At 36.7% G+C, this 21,467-nt stretch overlaps 1 protein-coding gene and 1 long non-coding RNA gene across 6 annotated transcripts in view; one reads left to right on the forward strand and one right to left on the reverse strand.

Moving 5' to 3' along the window:
- Window positions 1-21,467, forward strand: part of heph (polypyrimidine tract-binding protein 1 heph) — a 365,110-nt gene that overhangs the window by 54,120 nt on the left and 289,523 nt on the right. Inside the window, exon 1 of one of the 5 annotated variants that reach the window (XM_067358871.1) lies at window positions 8,105-8,119. The exons of the other annotated variants lie outside the window; for them this stretch is intronic. The gene's annotated coding sequence lies outside the window, so the exon portion shown is untranslated. Of the gene's footprint in view, window positions 1-8,104; window positions 8,120-21,467 lie in introns of those variants that run through there. 5 annotated transcript variants of the gene reach the window in all.
- On the reverse strand, window positions 16,939-18,558 carry LOC137001008 (uncharacterized). The gene is made up of 5 exons (XR_010891163.1): window positions 18,523-18,558; window positions 18,286-18,430; window positions 17,779-17,888; window positions 17,585-17,665; window positions 16,939-17,516 (listed from the first exon to the last, which is right to left on the reverse strand). It is a non-coding gene; the product is annotated as an uncharacterized lncRNA (long non-coding RNA).

The following is a 21,467-nucleotide window of genomic DNA, read 5'->3' on the forward strand; positions in this document are numbered from 1 at the left end:
TTGCATTTTAGTTCTCTGCCGCGGCATTATTTCGCAATGTTAACAATCGCGGGGAGTTATTTGGAACTCAAAGTAATAAATATTTTACAACAATTGTCGCAATTATATCGTGAGATAAAATAAAGTTATTTAAAATAATACATTAAGTCTAGAAAATATATATTAATGAAGACTTTTTTTTTTTATGCTACTAATAATTTATCTCGTATTTTAAAAACTTTGAAAAATTAAACACAATAAAGTTTTTCATTTTCCTTATTTTCTTAATTAATTTTCTTTAATTTTCAAGAAATTGAGTCAAGCCGCTGCTGCATTAATTTCTTTAATTTTGGAGAGATGACGAGGATATTTTTGGACACCTTGGCAAGCATCTCAAATAATGTCACTCGTTTCGTCTCAAATCTCGAAACCTGCTGCGCAGGATACTTTGAGGAGTGATCGTTCTTTATTTACCTCAAGTCGCGCGACCGTCTAATTCGGATTTCACCGGCACTCTTACCGCATCCCGTGGGTTTTCTTCTTGGTTTTCTACGTCGACCGTCGCCGCCGTCGCCGTCGCCGCCACCGCCGCCGTCGTGGCGGAGGATCCACTTCCGCCGACGGTGGAGGTCCTAACAATTTCCTGACAAGGGGCTTCCCTCGAGAGTTTCCGGTCCGTTTCCGCGCGGAATCTCCACGGCACCTTCACTCGTTACGCGTCGTTTGCCGAGCCGTTTATCTCCTCGTCATTAGTTATGCCGTGTTACTTGGCCGTAGGTTCCCGCCAGTCGCAGCTCCTCGTTTTTTCTCTCCATCTATTTCTTCTTCTCTGATTTCTGTAATACAAGCTAAGATAGAGAACTATGATAGAATGTCGAATATGCCAAGATTGATTCAGAAACGCGACATTCGATTTTTTTTTTTTTAAATTTGTTTATATGTACAATCATGTTTAAAAAACTCTAACGTCATTGAGACTAATTTCTGTGTAGAATGTTAAAGAGACAAATACAAAGTAAGAATTAATTTGACATTCACTCGAGTGTCGAAGTCTTATTCTTCACGTAACGGTGAGCTTAGAGTAACAGGAAGGAGCGAATCGAGTAGCCGAATGTCCGTGTGATTTAATATCAGGTGTCTCAATGTTCACGTACACGTCGTGTTTGATTAAAGGCGAACACTGCGCTGGATTATGCATTCATCTATTTGTCGCGTCGTGGACTAATTGCAGCACGCAGTGCAGTCATGCATCATGACGGCAAGAACCGTCCGGAAATAGTGCCGCGCTTGTCCCGGTTTACGAGCTCTGTTTGTTCTTTGATAATATCACCCAAGTCTCTCGCAAATGCTTTATTCCGATTTTCTACATTGTTACACATATTGAAAACTCCATGTTGTACCGTACGCATCATTAATATTGTCGGATGTAACCGCAGTGATTTCTTTTGTGCATTGAATTATGAATTTTGTTCAAATTGCTCAACAATATACGATTAAATATCATAATTGAAATATTTACATTTTATTGTTATTTAAATTATTCACTTGCATTCAACATGGATGCTTTTAAATTAGAACCTTTTTGTCAGTAGCGCACTGCATATTTAAATAAAGAGAGAAAAGTGAGAGATACGTAACTTTGATCATAAATGCATTATAATAATGAAATATAAACTGTGTATTTTCGAGCGTTAATGCACGTCGCTTGTGCTTTTAGAGACAAGACAATGGAGAGCGTGGCTTTTATTGCAGCCGCACGGTAAATCTCACGGGAATCGTGATGACACATTTGCGTAACGAGACGATTTTCAGGGACGAGTCGGCCGCAAATTTTTCCGCGGTGCGATGTTGTCATCATCGCGCGATGCAGAATGCATTCCGCGTTAATTTGCAGAGTATCCAAGCTGGGCTAGCAGCAGCTCGGTGATCGGTGTCGTTCGTACTGGCGTAAACATTTTCGTTTTACATGTTTGCATGGCGACGACGGCTTTTGCCGGAGTTCATATATCGCGCACAATTACGTCGATAATACTGAATTTAATATAAACGTCATTGTGCACACTCACATAGTTGCGCGATTATGAATTTACTGCCGATGCAAAATTACATCGTAATACGTCACAGGGATAAACGCGGGATATGCATTAAATGTCGCGAAACAATGAATTAACCGGCGCAAATGGTTGTTACCGTGAAATTATTAATTGTAATGTTATTTATCGGCGCCCGAGCCTCGCTTTGCCCCGTCTTCGTAATGCGCCGTCTGTGTTTGCACGACAGCATTATTATGCATTCCGGTCAAATATCCCGTTACTTTTTTTTTTACTGTTGTGGTTTTATCCTCGTTTTATGCCGCCGTTGAAAAGCGCACGTTCCTGTAAAGGAATTACGGACAAAGGGAAAATGAGAGCGCTTGGTCAAATGAGAACCATACGTCTTGTTTTTCCTTCTTTCTGCGGTCTAAAAGGAAATTTGGTTTGAGGCAAATCGCCGGCGAAGAAATACGAGACTATAATAAATAGAGTAATCTTCTTTTTGTTTTCACATTTCGGTGACTCGTCAAGTCAAAAGGATCACGCAATTTAGAGTTTCCTGTGATTCGAACTTTGTGATTGTATTAATACACAGTACGGTGGATATTGCTTTGTATCTCAAAATAAAATAAATTTTTATTGAATGTACGGAATGAGCTTGAAATCTTGTCCCAAAGTTTGCAAGCGCGTATTTGTAAAACTAATAAAACAGTTCTACAATTAAATCTGAGTTCCAAAACTATCATCTTTTGAGATACAGCTGCACGCTGATATTTCCGATTGACTTTTTATGACATCGCAGGCGCGTCACTGCGCGTTACTGCAATTCTTGAGTATTTTACATTCGAGTAAAGTGTAAGAAGCAAATAAAGACGATTGAGTGTTCTTTCATCGAGAATGGGACAATTAGAGAAAACCTCTTAATAAAGTCTGCGAGCAAAGTATACGTTTCTGTTTGCACGACCATAAAAAAAGTGCATGTTTGCACATGTCTATTTATCCTGCATTTTTAGCACAGTAACACAATATTAGAATTAAGTGGCAGAGAGAAAGAGTATAGAAACACCACTTTTCTTGAACATCTGACAAACTAATATTATAAGTACACAAATATGTTTATCTTACACGGGAGAAGATCAAATAAAGAGAGAGAACTGTTGATAAAACTCCTTTACATTCATTCTACAATATTTTCCATATTCATTTCGAAGCCTCGCGTATAATTTACGCTATAGCTAAAAGTGGCTGTATCTTAAAAAGTAATAGTTCAGAATCTATATCTATTAGAATTTTTTGTTAGTTCTAAGATGTGGAATACGACTGCAAATTTGGCAATAGCACTTCGGACTTACTTTATGTACAGGTATATATTTAACGTTTTCTGGTCAAAAGAAAAGCCCTTTGCGCACTGTCGACTAGTCGCCGGCGACTTGGTCGTCAGCGACCACTGAGCATATTGAAATTTATAAGGGCTTACGCACGTAGTCGCCGCTGGTCCTTTGTTTCTAGTCTGTCGGCGACCAAGTCGCCGGCGACTTAGTCGAACAGTGCGCAAAGAGGTCGAAAGCTACGATGGATAGATTGTAACTTTTATATATTAAAAGTTTTTCTCTTATAATTTACTGTTATTCTACCAATAAGTTTGACAGAAAACACAAATTAGCTTTTTGATGACAATCTTCTCTGTCTCGAGAATGACATAGGCAAGAAGTTTTCAAATATGTGGCGAACATATTTGGGGTCAGGAGTGTTTTATTCTCGCGGGATTACTTTTGTCAAATGCTATAACCATTTTCCATATTTATTCTCCCTCGTGTATTTCGGACGCATTAAGGCGTTCAAGGGCAAAATATCAAAGAGATAAGGGTGAATAATACATGGAAATTTCGTCGAAGAAAAACAACCTCCATTGGTGACACAGTTATTGCAAAGTTGTAAAGTATCCCAGATTTACTTGGCAAATTTATCTTTTTTATTGTATATCTTTTATACTTTTAAAGCACGATGTTCTGGAATCTTAAATTTTGAAAAAACTGATTAAAAATCAATTTTCTTGCCGTGAAGAAAACTTGGATTTTCCACACACACGAAAATTTCCCATTTATATTAATATAATGCCTTTCGTCGCGCTAAAAAGATATTTAGGGTGTAAAGGGTTACTCTTATCGCTGATGTAATATCGGTGTTGCTGTCGGTGCCTAAACGAAGTGCCTAGTCGAGATATTTCCGGGAAGGTGAAAAAGCTGCGAGATTTCGGATCAGAAAGGCGAGCAAGTTCTTTGGCGTCGGTTCTCCCGTCACGCTTTCGAAATTCCCTTTAATTCGGCCGGTCGTCGAGTCGAGCGTGAATCTACTCGAGAAAGCGGAGAGACGAGGGAGACAGCCGGCGGCACTTCGTCGCGCGGGAGTGAAATATGCACGTTAGACTGCCGGAGACATAGCTACGCGAACCACCGGTAGCTGCAGCAGCTTTCGGCTTGTATGCCGCAAGCCGCGCGGCGCAATACACACACTGCATGCATCGCGGCGTGTACGCGAGAAAGCACTGCGGCCCGGTGATGCATTGCCCCGGGAGATTAATGCATCGCGCCGCACAGTTTGTTAGAGTGAATAACGACCGGCTGCAATAATGATATTGCCATTAACCTGTCCGTGAAAGTCTCGTGATTCCTCGAGCGTGGGCGACTCGATCGCTCCGATCATAAAAGTGATTAATTCAAGGCGTCGAGGCGTACTCCGAGGCATCTTTCCTTCCGGGCCATCCCGCTGTCGACTGCAAGCTTCGAGAGCTTGATTATTTTTACTTCTCTTAATACCGAACATGGCTAACGTAAACTTCATCGATTATTAAGGAGGTCGTGGAAAATATATAATGTTGTAAGAAAAATGGAGAAAATAAACCCTTGCAAGGCGAATCTGATGAGAGTCGAGAGTAATACGAAGCATCTTGCAATTGTAATACACCTGACTTAATGCTTTCTCAAGAATATCTCCTCCCATGTAGCGAAGCACGAGCTTAAAGAAAATTAATTCGAAAGGTCAAAAGTGCACGTCAGTGCATTCACAGAATGAGCGACCAATATAAAAACAGCGTGATTAATGTAACGTCTAGATTTCATTATCATTTTAAATAAATGATCTTATTCCGCACCGGTCTCTTGCAAAAAGCATTAATCTTTTTTCTTTTAGAAAAAGCACATAATTTGATGATTAAAAAATGCCAAAAAAATGTCAAGAATAAATTTATCTCGATGAGCTCACGCTAATCTACGATTGGGAACAGAGTAGACGGTAATAATACACCGCGGATGAGAGGAGTTATTACAAGCTCGGCGCAAATCCACTCACCGCTCTTAACGCTCGTTAAGGAGTTATTATCATTTTTCGGCGGTCGCAATCTTCGTTTAAACTTCAACACGCCTGAGAATGTTCGCAGCATCTCGCCGTCCATAATAGCGCTGTTGATTGCAACTCGCCAGCTTGAAAATTATAATAGAGCTGACTTAATGCCGACAGCGCGGTGCAAAACGCGAGGGAGATAGTCGAAGCGATTACTCGAGTGTCTTAATGACACTTAATGTACTCTCGTAGTAATCTTTCACGTACGTGCGGAAGAGGACAGAGTAACGAAAGGAAGCAATAAAAAAAAAAAACAAGGAAACACTGTTGCGCAGAAGTTGCTTCATTTGCTCCACGATTTCTCCTCGACCATCGCTCGACCACTGCGGTGCAGTAAAGCACTAATGAAGTATTTACCATTCTATTACTATGTACCGCGAGTTCTCCGTCGTTTCTCGGCATCTTTATCATCATCTTTTCGCGTTCTCCGCCGTTTTATTTCCCCGCCAGATTCGCGAGGTGAATGCGCGTAGCGCTTCCCGCGAGTCTCTCACGTTTTTAATTATCTGCCGTTTCGTGGATCTGTGAAATTTTGAGCCTTACCGCGTTTGCGTGTGTGACGTTAGAGTTGACATCATTGTGTGTAAGCGAAATAGGTACGCGTCTCCTGTTATTTGTGCAAAATTTTAATCATGTCTCAGAAATGTCGAAACACGCTGATCAGAAAGCATGTCAGCATATATTTTTTGCTTTATAGATACAAAATTTGGATTATCGTAAGAATAAGAGTTAAAAAATATTACTACGAATCTATGTTTAAAGCTCCCGTCGTGCCCGCTTGCTTACGTGACGCATGCCTAGCGTCTTCACCACTTAGTCTCTAAGGTGTCGCCAGCAGCAGTGTAGCCGCGCGTAACGCCTTCTGTGCTTCATGCACGTTTTTATTCATCGAAAATACCGTGAGCGAAGAAAAGTAATGAGAATGTCGCAATATTTAGATACCGTGGGCATATTTATTCGTTCGGGATGCATCGGGACGAATATAACACGGCATTCAAAACCTTGCGTGGTTATGTCGAAAAATATGGTACAGCGAGTTCACACTTGTTAATTTACGGACGCCATCATGCTTGTGCTGTGACGTCACATCACGATAGAGTTGTAAATCATCTCTTGCCGCGAATAAGACGTGCACGTTTCGTGATTCTCACGAAATTTTGATCATCTAAATCGTATTATGAGCATAAATGATAAGTATCGTTTTACTCCGTCGTTTCACGTGATACATCGCGAGTGCGATCAAGTGAATACAGTGGAAAGTGAATACTGGAACATAATTAGATCATTTGTGGAGCACACTATTGACAAAACATAACCTTTATGATTAGAATTGCGATCTGTAAGTGTTAGAACTGCGAACGCAATTATCGTGGTATTGCTATTACGTGTATTTATCGATTAACCTAATAATCGTCAGTTCAAATCGTTAAATTTTTGGCCATTTACAAATAGTCATAAAATTATTAATATACATAAACATTTATTTGTGAAGATACATCATGGATACAAAACAGCGTAAATGTTGGATAACATAAATTTTTATTATAAATTTTTAAAAATTAGAATAAATCCTTACTAAATTCTAGACGCCGATAGGTAAATATACATGTTTATTTGTGAAAGAAATATCGTAGAGGATATTATTCGCGAGAAAACGTACTAAATTCACAATATTTTAGAATATTTTTTGGTAGAATATTTTTTAACGGGCGAAACTATGTATAAAATCTACAATAATACATCACTTTGACCCATGCTCAGCGTCGATCAGCGCCCTGGATTCTAGGAACTCGGTGGTGTGAGGAGCGACTATGCGCCGCGTATACGTTTTTGTTTTCCCCCTCTCTTCGAGCCTACATGCAGAGTATAAACGTATTATGTACGTCGTAATTGATTATTGAACGCGCCGAAATAAATGTGGAATCGCAACCGTACAAAATAATACGCGCCGTAATTAATTTGATTGATCACCTAACAGCGATAAGTTATAATTTTTCGTTCGGGATACATCGCAGAATATATTACGAATATACGGAGATTTCAGATGGTTTTGAATTTAATTATTATGAATGTACAGTTTGCGTTTGAGACGCAATAAAATGCAATCGTTAATTTTCTTTGCGAATAAAAAACGCGTGTGACAATAACCCGGGAGTGTCGAAATTCTTGTCGCGCGAGTGTTCATATACGAGAGAGCTGAATTATTATCGCGCGATGTTTACTAGTGTATTTTCGCGAGTGTGTGTTCAGTGCCGGAAAATAGATATTCATCGCGAGTTTATGCTGAGGAACAACGGTTGGTGAGTAGTTTGTTTGTTATTCCTATAAATTCTTATACTTTTTTTACAATTATTTATAAGTATTCTTTAAATTATTTTTCACGAAATTTTTATTTAAAAATTAATTTTTTTCTATGCTTGTGATGATTTTGTTAATTTTTATATTTTATGCAAATTGTTCAAAACTTATTTTTTAGAATCGTCTATTTTTTATTTATTTTTTGTATATAAAAATAATTTAATATTTATATACTATTCTTAAAACTTTTTTGTTTTATCTATTTTTTATTCATGTTTAATATAGTCCTATTTTTTCATGTTTATTAATATTATAATATTATCAATGTGCTTATATGTGCTTATATGTGCTTATATGTGCTTATATGTTTTAGGATCAAGAGTGTGTCGTGCAGCATCTTTTGAATCAAAGTAAGTTTTATTTTACTGCATCATTTAATAATAAATGATGATGATTTGTTATATGGCATTATAGGCGTTAACTTAAAAATGATTAAGCCAGAATAAAATAATACAGACTTTTAATCTTTATAACAATTATTTAAATTCTCTTGGGAACGAATAAAAAGCGGTATTCGATTTATATCACCCTGTTGGGATGAAAGGCAACGATAAATTTTTTCTTCTGGAAATTTATCGTTTATTTTTCAACGATGGTGCTGGTCATTGATATACGCGTGTTTTGTATGCTGGTGTAATTACTGACATTTTACAATACTGAAATATATATTTGGTTTTAAAATAATAAATATATACTAATAAAATAAAAGAATCGAGATAAATTGAAACTATTTATTTTTTGAAACAATTTATAATTAGTTTATAAAATTTATAAAATATATTAATTTATATGATTTTTAAAAAATATCTAAATGTTGATTTAAACAAACTCAAAGGCGAAACATATTTCGGCAAGTCGCGAGTTTTTTTAAACTTGTGTGATTTATATCGCTCTTATAAATCTATATTTTCTGTTCATTATTTCATTATCGCTGCGGAGAATACTTCACTATTAATAGCATTATCTCACGCGTATATCTGTAACCGAATGAAAATAGTAACTTAAAGCGGATATTTCACTGGTCAATATACAAAGACGTTGTTTGAGAGATTTTATTTTTTATAAAAAAGTCGTGAATGTATTTTTGGATAAGTATTACGCAATTAAACAAAAAAAATTGCGAATTACTTTTAAATGTAGATTAGCTTTTCTTGTCAAAAGACTACCAGTTCTGCTGCAGGTATCCACGATTCTTTTGTCTTTGACGTACATAGATTCCAAATTGCTTGCTGAATACATAAGGGGGCGAGCTAATGAAATTTCACGTTAGTTGCTTCAAAGTTACTCCGCGCCGGACTATCTGCTTAAAACTACATTCCTTAACTACGGGCTGGAATTTCAAAGTTGTACGGACGATTCCGCGTTTTCTCCGCACAAGGCGATATAGTGTCACTGACGGCGCGGCGGATAAATATTTGATATTGAATGCAGCTACGTATATTCTTGCGATGGGAATAAATATTTTTCTTAAAAATGTACATATACCTCGATAAACACGGCGTCTTTATCGAGATCTGTGTACGGGAATACTTTCTTCGTTGCGCGAAGGCCGATTCTCGACGGCGGATGTTCTCATCTCTGAGACGTTGATGTGTATCGGAAGGAGAAAAAAGTATCATATTTCCGCTCGGCGCACTTTTCATCAGTTTTCGTCGGTATTGACGGACCATAACCGCACGACGAATAATCCGAATATCAGCGGCGGTGGCGGAGGCGGAAGCGGCGCAATTTTAATCTACGCAATCTGCCAAGCGTATTATCGGAGCGTCGATTTCGGAGCGAAATTCAGCACTAGTGAGATTTCTGCTTTGTAGCAATGCGCTCAATGAGCCCATTCAGTTGCCGATCTCGTATATTATTAGGCGAAGTATCGACAGTTACGTCGATACGCCGTTAAGATCTGCCAGAAAACTCGCGCACGATTGGTCACTTTTCAAAGTAAGTTTATGACGTCGCGATTGCGAGTTTGCAATTGTCCGCACGCGAGTCATGCGGTGTCATGTTAGAAGAGACGGAAAATTAAAAAAATTAAGATGGTCCTATTATCTAGTCTCAATTAATTCAAGATACTTAAAATTACGAAAAAGTTAGATATTCTATCACTATTTTTATATTATTTGCACTTTTCTACTTTATGATATATCGCTTTGTATACTTGCATAAATTTTCAGCAACTCATATTGTTGCAATTAACACACTAATTGTTACATAATATCGTGAAAAATGACGCGCGTATATCATTAAAATGGAATCGAACAAAATCGTTATTGGAATATATTACAAAAATTAACTTACGTTACGAATATACTTGTATTTTGAGTTACGACTCTTGTGCAGCGAGCCATCGATATATCAACGCATGCATACATATCTCGGGGCGCGTCAATCGTGGAGCTCAATTTTTTGCACGCCGCGAGGTTGCACGGCGTTTAGCGATGGTCCGTCAGAAATGGACGAGTCCGAAATGGCGAGGCTTTATTCCATCTTCGTCGACGGAGCACGACGGGTGCATCCGCGTCAATTCGGCGATATCGCGCGTAAAAGCGCGCTGGTATTCGGTAGCGCGAAAGCAAAACATGCACGAGCGCGCCTTGGGCGCGCTTTCCGATGCTGCACTTTTGTAAACTAAATAAATTCGCGGCGCGATTCTGGTAAATTGATGGCTAAAGAATTTCTTCGTGTTCTCTGGGAATTCAACTAACTATCAAAACTAACAACGTGTAAATAAATGATGTTTAAAGCGTCATATAATTTTTTAGATAAAAAATAAGTAAATTTTACAATATTATAATAAGAAATCAAGTTTTCCCGTTATCTTGATATATTTAATTTTAATGCGCAATCAGAAACCTTTCTTTGGAAGGTTATATTTGCATTTGGCAAATTGCAAATGCATTTGGTTTTACAGTGCGATTAATGGCACGATTTTAAAATTACGTTTCAAGTGGGGTTGTTCTCCGTTCAAGTGCTGTGCATGCCACACGCTATTATCATCTCAATCCCGAAAGCGACCGTTATAAATCGAATACGTGGACATGGAAGCGATAGTTATATCGGGGCTAAAAAAATAGCGATCGTTTAGATGTAACGAGCCATGCGTGCAATCGTGACTCGCGCCGCGAGCGAAAGCCATCATTAATGCCAAAACTCCCGAAACCTCAAAATCTCGATAACGTAGCGCGAGATAAAATCGTGAGATTGTCGACAGCATTTTCTGTCGTGTGTATCATTCGAGCAATGTGAACGATTGTCTTACCGTCAATATATATAAATTCGTAGAAGAAATAAATGGATTTTTTATACGTAAATACATGCGACGAAAAATATATAGAAATAAAATTTATCATCGCGATTATTCATACAATGCGGTTTCACACACCTATTTTTCCGATTTCTTTTTCATACAAAAATCACATAAAATCACGCAGCGTTGCAGTCTTGTTACGCGATATTTACAACGTTTGTGTCATCGATTAACACGGCAGTTTGAGATTAAACCCCACCATCATAACCCGGTTTTGATGCCATACAAATGGCGCGAATGCACTCTCGAGTATGTCGCAGGTGTATGCAATTAGAACAATTCGCAAAATTGTCGCGCACTGAATTTTATATTCCGAATCCGTGTAAATAGTGATGTGAGTCACGCGTCGCCTTTGTAACATTATTGTTGGACGGCTGCGCGATCAAATATGCACGCCTGCGTGCATGCAATCGCGTATATACAAGCGCTTACCGTGTTATCTTCCGTGGGAGTCGCATTCGCCATCTCTCCCTATCTGCGATTCCGCTCTTTCTCCCGCAGGTGATTCACTACCCGCGAATAACTCCGATTGCCAGTCCCTTTTTTTTCGCTTTTTCGAAAACGGAACTCGTCAGCGTTCTATATGCGCCTTTTACGGAAGACTCTGCAGGACCGCTCGGAATAAAAATAAAAAAAAAAAAAAAAAAGTGCTGCTTCCGTTACCGCTGTTCGCGCAGCGGACACTCCATCTGCAAAACAGTACACCTGCGCAAAGATAGTTCTTGAAGCAGTTTGCGCAAAAATAAAAAGAAAAGAAGGAAAGAATATTCGTAACACAGTCAAGTGATTGACAAGATTGCGCCAGATCTTACGCAAATGTCCAAGTTTTATCCAGGTCTTGCGTAAAAAAAAAATTGATTTTATATCAACTAAAGAATTATCTGTAAGAAGATAGAGAGAGAGAGAGAGAGAGAGTGAATTTTGAAAACATATTTTTTACATATGGTAATATCTGTCCAGAGGCATTTGACAATGTTTACCTTTTTTTTAATAGAGGTGAAGACACACGATCCGAATTTATGCTCGGAGATCCCTCGTCGGTCCTTTTCCTTTCCGATACCATCCCAACCGAGTTGATCCTTCGGATCGCTGTTGCGAACAGGGACGGGAGCGCGCGCTCACGGGGGACGAATAAATTACTGGCGACACGTGAATACTCGGCGATGGTGGGGGGGGGGGGGGGACTGCCGCTCCATCCGGTCGAGTCCCGTGAAATCCTCATGCATAATTTTCCGCCATCCTATTCGGACGCGCATTTACACGCGCGGGCGTGCACAAGGGAGCGAAGAGGGTCCACATATTCGCGGGCGCACATATATTCGCGCGGGCTGAAAACGCGCGTTGACTCACGCGCGCACTCGCGCACGTTCTCGCGCGTACGTCGTTCAATGCAAATTTCCCGGCGCAAAACCCGGTCAACCGCGGCCACCCTGTATGCAAACCTGATCCCGTCGTGCCGATGAGAGCTAGCCGCCGCGCCGTGGGTGCTACTATATCGGTGCTGTTGCTGCTACCGCTGCTGCTGCTGCTGCTGCTGCTGCTGCGAGCACGATCGATTCTTTCGTACGATTTCGCCTTCGAGTTTGCACAAGGAGAAAAGCACGATCTGCCCGTGTTCCGTGTACCGAAATTGAAAAGTTGGGGCAATTGACAGGGGAAATTTTGTATCGTTATAATCTACTTCACTTTCGAAGTTTAAATTCTTTGTATCAGTATTTTAATTTGAGTCCAATAGAAATGATCTCAAACAATTAATTACACAAAACATTAAATAGGTATTACTCTTGACTTCCGGTGAACTTAATGTTATCTTATCACGGATAAAACAACACGATTAAACAACAATCTCGTTTTTATATTGCAAAATAATGTTCAGAAGTCTACAACTTTTGTGTACATTATTGCTTAAAGAGTTCAATTGCAATTTGAAATTGAATGTTCCAAAAGTAGAACAGCGAAATCAAACCCGTAATATCGGAAATGGCGATAGGACCTCTGGCTTTGCGCATCGCCGCGTGTCATGCTCAATGCTATATTGGAAACTGATTAACCGGTCGGGCATTATTGAAGTGTTCTCGATCTTGATTACGCGGAGCATTGACGAATAGTGGACACATTTCCGATGGACGTTCCACCTGAGATCAAAGTTAATCCAGGCTGCCATGGTAACGCCTGGTCCCGAGTATTGTGGATTATTGGGTACTATTAATAAAATCTTGATCATGCTGAGTGCACGATTATTCGCAATCACAGTCATCGTTTCGGCGGAATGGCGTATCCGTGTTATTTTGTTGATGGGTTTCATATGTTATCATGCTGCACGGGTAATTAATTAACGTTATCAAGGAAGTACGTTAAATTAATAGCTGACGATCAATTTTAGAGAATATTGTTAATAGCGTTGTGCAGTTCTTTTGTGTCGCGTTGATCGATTATCAGATCAAATAAGAGCATTTTATGGTTCAAAAAATCGCGTAAGATTTCTGTTACAAATTATTGGACATTAAATTGTTGAATTATAGCAAATTTTTATATATTTAAATCGTGAAAAAGTAATTTATTTAAAAAAATTAATTTTTTTTGCACGATGCGGATTTTTAAAAATCTTGCATTGGCATAAACATATGTTTGACGGTTTGTCAGATCGGAATCGAGGTCTCTGCTAATAGGTATCGAGCTTCGGCCCTTACCGCGCAAGAGTACCGCAAGCAAGGCTTTCAAGTTGGAAACAATGGCGAATCGTCGATTACCGCTATCGTGGTCGCACACCCAGCTTCATTCGTAGTGTGTTGCATTTTAGGATGCACCGTTGCAGAGCGAGAGGTCATGGCAACCGCTGATGCGGTCAATAGTATTGGCTTTGTAGCCATGACGCGGTAACGTAATTATCTGTGCATAGGTCCCATCATGTCAATTTAAAAGTTAATCTGTAACACGAAATAATTATATGGATCTGAAACAACAATAAAAAAGATATATTTTAAAAATAATATAAAAAAACAGAAGCGGCATAAAAGCGGCATAATTCTTCAAATTATCGACTTACGAGGTCTTTCCATAAAATTAGTCCGGTTCTGCGCGAATATCAGCTATTTAGTGAGGAAACTACTTAGTGAGGCTATTTTTAGCAAAAGTTATTTCTGTTCTTCATTACAAGCTTTGTTGTAAGATCTATGATTATCGAATTTGCCCCATTTGCCCATACTCGAACGTCATCATTGACGGCTATTGCCGCGCGTCCACGTCTTTCTCCACTTCTCTTTACGCCGCACGTATGCAGCGCGCACTCGCGAGTGCACGGAAGCACCATGTAGCTCGAGAACCCGCATATCAAATCGTGCGTATATCGTGGGATGCGAGCGATTCGCCCATCGACCAATATTGTCATGTGGGCAATGAACGACCGTGCGTTGAATAAACATGCGGCCATCGGCCGTACTTGAAGCTACATGCGAACACACACATGCAAATGACGATGATCGTTGCGTTCGCAGTCGCGGAGGTCAATCTCCGCAGCTTCTTCTATGACAGTCTTCGAGGTGGTCTCTGTTCTCGCGAAGATCTAACGGGGCTATCAGTCTTGAAACTTGCTTATCGCAATATTTCTCTGAAATTATCGTCGCAACGTCAACGCTCTCTTAAAAGCGGCGCATACACTTGATGCTTTCGTCGAATATTCTTAATGATGTATACGTTTTTCAACGAGTGGTTTGATTAAACAATTGCGAAATAAAAATTAATGAATTTTTAATTAAAATTTTTCTAATTAATTTTGGAATATTTTTCTTACGATTATCGCTCTTTTTATTAATTTTAACATGCACTGGAATATTATAAACGTTTTCGTGTATAGAAATTAGTATTACAAAATGAATCTTTCGTTGACAGACGTTAGGCAATGTATATTTTTGTTTTGGAAGAAGTTTTATTTAGAAGTTAGCATTTTTTATATTAAAAGACACACGGGAGCGTCAATTTGAGGAAGCTTAGAAAACGGAACCTATTGATAGAAAGCTAAAAGACGCTTTCTAGGCGTTTCGCCAAGATTTTCTGTAAGCATCGACTCATAATGGCATATGTGACATTTATGAAGCCATATACACTGTGCTATGGTAGTCTGTCGCAACACACGTAGATTAAATGCTCTACTAAACGTGTGTCGTTCTAGGAACGCGGCTGTTTCATGTGTCGATTATTTTAACAAACGAACAGAAACCAGATGGGTTTATGATATCATTTAAATAAAAGCGTTCACGCTTATGTTAATATTAAAAAATTAATATGTCAATGAAATATAAATATAATCTTAGTATTGTTAAAAAAATGAACAATAAAATACAATCAAATATATCGATGATAGTTTCAAGTGTGTGTGTGTGTGTAACATTAAAAAAAGTACTCTTACTCGCACGGGATGCCGACATATTATTTTATAACTTTGTATCAATTTTTCATGGATGTATAATATTTTATTTGCTCCACTTGAATACCACGTGAAACTGTTGTAAGAAGAGTATAACCGAAAAATTGGTAGCGGTAGGAAAGGTCCGAAGGGTGTGAAATTCAATAAACGAATCCATTCAACGCTTATCTCGCGCAAACTTGTAGACACACCAAGCTGCACAATACGGTTCCCTGTTTCTACGGGGGCACGTAGGTATCGTCGTGCGGGTGTAGTAGTCGATATGGGTGCACGTATGCGCGAAGCTGCTTCCTCTATTCGTTCGTAGAACCGGTGGAATGCTCGTTCCGCGCGATATCGAAATCGGGGTTCTCAACCTGCGACAAAGCGGACGGCTTCTTGACGAATACAGAAAATGAAATGAATACAGAAAGTCGAATGTTTAAGTCAATTCATAGTTCGCCATATATCGGCAGATATATTCCGTTAAAAATTGACGCGGAGACATTAAACGGCATTTTATTCGAATAAAAAGTCTATGTAATAATGAAATAAATATACTGAGAATTATTGCTCGGAAGAAAGTAACGGCAGTTTTGTGCAGTTTTCAGTATCAGCCGTCTTTTATCTTGGTAGCAACGATAAAGTGACGATATTGTTGTAACTGTACTCGAACGCTATACACTGCGCGAAATGATCATCCCTGCGAGTGTCCGTGTGTGCCGCTTCCGAGAGTGCGGCTGTGGAAGTGCGTGCCCACGCGATTCACCGCGATACGCACTATTATCGTTAATGTATGCGGCTCGCGTGTACGCGAACTTACACCAGCAAAGTTGGTTATCAATCATCGTTGAAGGAGCTCTCTAAAAGTGAATCAGTGTATTATCACTGGGAAACAGTCAATAGTCACTTATTATAATAGTTATAAGTATAGCACTGTAAATCAGTAAAATATCACTGAAAGGAATAGTTAATAATATTAACTGCTGAAATCAGTAATATTAAACTACTAGAAACAGTGATTTTCAACAATAAAATCAGTGATGTGAGCTATTCAAATCAGTGAATATCCCAGCAAAAATATTAATTAACACTAATAACCTTAATATTATAATTTTCTATTCAAGAATTTAACTGTAACGTAAAACATGTATATGTGTTGAGTTACTTTACACATTGTTAAGTAGAAAATTATAATATTAAGATTATTACTATTAGTTAGTGTTTGCTGGATGTTGGTGTGTGGTACAAAGGAAAAAAAATAATCGATTGATATTCAAACAAAAAAATTCTTATATTTGTTGATTTAATGTAATTTATATATTAACATAATTTTTATATATTAATTATATATAAAAAGTAATTCAAAGTAATCAAATAATATGTTTAGAGTTTCAAATAAATTGAAAATTAAAGACAAAATGTTTATAGAATAAAGCCAATTAACAACTAACACAAGAATATAAATGTAATAAGAATATATTATGCAATATATTATATAATGTAATATTAGAAATATGAGAGACACTCAAACATATTGCACTTTATCGGATAATGAAATAAATTTTATAAAATTACTAGAATGCAATCAAAAATAGAAAAACAAGTTTAGTTTCACGATACTTTAAATTAAGTATTATAAAAACATGTCAGCAAAATAAAGTTAATTTAAAATTAAACATGAGAATATTATACAATAGATATATTATGCAATATTATCTACTGTTATATTGCAAATATTAATATGAACAGAAGAAACCAAAGCATGTTGTACTTTATCGGATATTTTAAAGCAATAGTTTTCTAAGAAATTAAAAAAATAAATTAGTGTTTCTGGACACTTCACATCGAAAACATAATATGTTTTAAACAACAAATCAAGTGCCATAATAGGCGAGTTATTGTTCAAAGTTAGAGTGCGATTATCAGCCTGAATAAAATATTGTGTAGATTGTCCTTTGATTAAAATAATATAGGGCTGAATAGGACCTTTGGATTCACTTCTAAGTTTCTCAGTTTGGGCCTCTATGTTTGTTCCTTCCTGAAAAAAGGAGTTTCTTGTTAGCACAAGTATTAATATATAAGTTTATATGCACTAATCAAACTCACAGGCCATATCTGTAGTAAAGAAGGATTTGGAAATGTTGCAGTATACATTTCACCATGTTCTCTTTTATCAATAATGTTCTTCTGAAATTAAATATCCAAATATTTGAATCATATATTTTAACAATCATATTTATTATATTGATTATTATCAGTCTATACTAAGAAATTTAAAAAATAAGATAAAACATGTTTACCCCTTTTGATAAATTTTCCTTGCTTGCTCCTTTTCTTTTTCTTTTTCCTTTCCTAACAGCATTTGATACAGGAAGTAAATCTGCCAGAAGAGTTATGGCACGAAGAGTATCTGAATATATAAAAAATTATATATAATTGAAAAAATGAATATATAATTATTATTAATTAAATTGTAATAATAATAATAATAATAATTAAAATAAATATATAATTAATATTTCACTGTTTAATTTCTATTAAAAATTATAAAAAAATTAAAATTAAAAAAGAAAACAGGATTTTCAATTACAGCAGGACTCGGCACGTGTTGTATTTCAATCGATTTTCAGCTTGGTTTATACTTAGCGTTATTCCTTTTATCTCTATCCACGCGCAATCTATATGTCGATTGACACTCGGAATATACGCGGATTAATGAAGTAAGAAAAATGGTATTAGGCAAAATCAAACTATAAGAAAATGGCCACACGTATCGAGTCTTGAGTTATAATGAAATATAAATTTACCATCTTGAATAAAAGCTGATTTTTTAAATAAGTCTGGTCTTGCTGTACTGCAATATATAAGGATTCTTTGTACATAAAAAGGGGCAAATCTTGCTAAGAATTTATCAGAAGCTCCTTTATATAACCTTTCAAATTCCTCATCAAACTGCAAAAATATAAATACATTTTTGTAAAATAATTAAAATATCTTTTTCAATATACAACTAAGCTGTAAAGATAAAGCATTATGTTATTTACCATCTCCCCAGAATAATCAGTTAATCGAGGAAATTCTATGAGAGAAACTTCCTTTTGAATGAAGCCTAATTATCATTCTTATTATAGAGTCTCTTAAATTAAAATTATCAGAAAATTGTAGGACCTCTTCATTTTTTTTTCAATATATTTGTCAGTATTATTTATATTATTTTGATCAATAATCATATCATCATCAGATAAAAAAATAGAATCTGTACTTGTAATTGAAAAATCACAATCATTCTTTTCTTTAGAAAAATGATTTTTTCTAATATGCTGCCTTAAAGAGAAGAAATTATGAAATCTCCTACAACATTTATTTTGACCGCATTCAAATCCACCTTTTTGTAATCCTCGTTTAATTGTTAGACCATGTTTTGTTTGAAAGTGTTGATTTAAACCGTCTAACCCTCCTTTAACAACATTATTACACATAAAGCAATTTAGCTTCATTATTTATTATTTATATTCAGATTATGTTGATTTAAACCGTCTAACCCTCCTTTAACAACATTATTACACATAAAGCAATTTAGCTTCATTATTTATTATTTATATTCAGATTATATTTTTAAATATCTGAAATATATATATAATGAGAGCACAATGTAAACTATATTTTAATTATAAAATATATTATAAACTGATGACACTTACCATTAAAAATATGTCGTGTTTCTGCATCTGTAAGTTCCTCAATTTTTTGTCCTAATTCGTGAACTGACAAATCTTTCACTTGCTGCATTTTAATTTTCAAATCTAATAAAATAAAAAAATAGAAATTACAAATAAGAAGACAGATTTGACAGATTATAATTTCAATATAAAACACGTCATAAAATTAATTTTAACTAACTTAATAAATACAGATATATAATGTTATATGCTATTTATATCTGTATTTGAGAATTGTAGAAAAGTAGAGAAAATTTTTCCTAAAGAGACTTTATCATTAAAAAGGTTAGGAAAACAGATAATCTACAGAAAGGAAAATTTTTAATAATTCTTGTTTACTTTTTTGTCTTTGATCACTGAGTGTTTACATTTTAGAGGAAACCGCAAGACAATGCACGTCCAGACACGTTTGGACACGGTACATTTTTATAACTACTATAATTATTTACTACTAGCATTATTTTTATTTGTACAGTTTTTGTTAACTACAAATGAAAAAAAAAAAAAAAAAAATATATATATATATATATATGTACTTACCGCACTGCACAACGCATCCACGTGAACTGTGATCCTTGCATGCGTATACTTGTGTTAGCTCGTCTTTTGTTATGCACATGCGCGACACTGTATGGTATCGTAGCAGATACAAAATCAGCATTACCGATAGATAAAGTACTGATTTTACAGTGAAATTTTATTTTCACTGACCATAATCAGTGAGTTTTAAAATAAAGAAACAAAAAGTAAGTGTTTCTACTGAATATCAGTGAAATACTCACTGAATCTTAGTGAAATCCTATTTTACTGTTTCCATTAGTGACATTTTCACTGATTTACTTTTAGAGAGAGGGAATACGTGCCAACAATGCCGAACAATAGGTATTCCGAGTCTGCACTGCGCACAATATCGACGTTGTACTCGCTTTCGTCGGTTTCCGCGAATTCAGCAAATGTTTTCGAATGTTGTCGGTGCATAAGTTTTTTGCTTGCGGCCAGCGTTTGTCTCGCCTGTTACTATTCAAACCTATTGGAAATTACGTTTGTGTTTTTTCTTCCTTTCCCCTCTCGTTTTGTGCGCGCAAGCGGGATGTTCTGCATTTTTTATACTTTGATATGCGCGCGCGCGCACCCGTCACTTTTTGTTTCCCTTACCGCGTTATAAAATTCGTTCGCACGCGTGAAACGGACAAAATATAAAAGATAATATTCGTGCACTCGCGGCAGGAAAATTTAATTTACCTTCGCGGTTAGCGATGTCGACGTAAAAAAAAGAACAATCGTTTGCGGTGCACCGCACACCATTTGAGCAACGTAATTTCTGCAATCCGAACGAATTCTTTGAAAATTATTCTTCCGCCGTCATAATCGAAATTATTTGAATGTTCCATCAACTGCCGCGCGACAAATAAGACATTGGTGAAATCGTCCGGCGGCGTGTTCGGAGAAATTGCGAGGTTTCGGTACGCAGATTTGATGAAGTTTGCAAATGCGCCTTCTACCGCGCGTTTCTAAAAGAGCACGCGGTACGTTCGCGTAATCGATATTACTATCTACCACGATTCGCCATTAATGTAATTACAAGCCTCCATCGTAAAGCCAGGCAGACTCACGTTGATCAAATTTCCAATATTCGAAACATTATACCTTCCGATCGGATTACCGTGTCGCGTAGATTTGGAATTACGAATTGATTTGATAACGAATAGATTCGCCTGCAGGTATCCATTTTGGAAATATACATCGCTGTTGGTTAAGCTGCCTGGGAAATTGAGTTTTGTTTAGTGTCGCGTCAAAGAGAGACTACGGAAATACGCAAATGATAATATCTTGATAATGTTACTGTTTAAATGATAATGTTGAATTAATACTTTCCAAATCCACTTTTAACGCATTGCAAAAGAAGGATACACAAATTTTTTGTTGAAATAATTTTTAATTAACGGTCTAAGTGTTTTTTTTTCAAAATATATGAAAAGTAATTTGGAATTCCATTGCGTTGAAACGTTGTCGTAAATATTTATTCCGTAACAAGTTTCTCCGCGTACATTTGAATCTTCATGGGGAAAGTTTCTATATTATTTCGACATCGCAATCCCATTATTTCTTCCATTTTAACGTAATATTGCAGATTTAATTATATAACTTTCATTTGTAAAATAATTTCATGGCAGAAAGTGCATTCACGTATCTTATCAGATCTCGTATCGAGATCACGCAATGTAATTTTTTTTTCACGTGTTTCCGTAGATATCAATAATGTATTAATA

This window comes from Linepithema humile, chromosome 7, assembly GCF_040581485.1.
Source record: "Linepithema humile isolate Giens D197 chromosome 7, Lhum_UNIL_v1.0, whole genome shotgun sequence".
Lineage (NCBI taxonomy): Eukaryota > Metazoa > Arthropoda > Insecta > Hymenoptera > Formicidae > Linepithema > Linepithema humile.